Below are 532 nucleotides of genomic sequence, written 5' to 3' on the forward strand. Positions count from 1 at the left end.
TATCTCCTTTCTTGTATAGCGGTACCACAGTACTTGTCCTCCAGTCTCCTGGAATATCTCCTTCCTCCCATATCTGCCTCATCAACTCCATTAAACTTTTCTTCATCTCTTCCCCTGCATACATCCATGCCTCCATGGGGACTCCATCCTTTCCAAACGCCTTCCTCTTCTTCATTCTCCTCACCGCCTCCTCAATTTCCTTTTCCTCCAATTCATCCTCTTCTTTTCCTTTCTGCCTTTCTTTCCTCTTCCTCCCTTCCTCCTTTTCCTCTTCCCCATCTAATAACCCTTTAAAATGTCTTCTCCATTCCTCCTCTCCTATTTTATTCTCCATTTCTCTTCTCTTTTTCCTCTTCCTATTTATATATTTCCACACCTCCGTTTCTTTTTTCAACATCCTCAGTTCTTCCTCTTCTTTCTTTCTTCTCTCCCTCTGTTTTCTCTCTTGCATTTCTTTCATCTTCTTCTTTCCCTCTATATATTGCATCCTCCCTATTTTTCCACTCCTCCACCTTTTATAACTCCTCTTTAC

This window comes from Odontomachus brunneus, unplaced genomic scaffold, assembly GCF_010583005.1.
Source record: "Odontomachus brunneus isolate Ranch 3 - 2012 unplaced genomic scaffold, Obru_v1 Obru_scaffold_041, whole genome shotgun sequence".
Classification (NCBI taxonomy): domain Eukaryota; kingdom Metazoa; phylum Arthropoda; class Insecta; order Hymenoptera; family Formicidae; genus Odontomachus; species Odontomachus brunneus.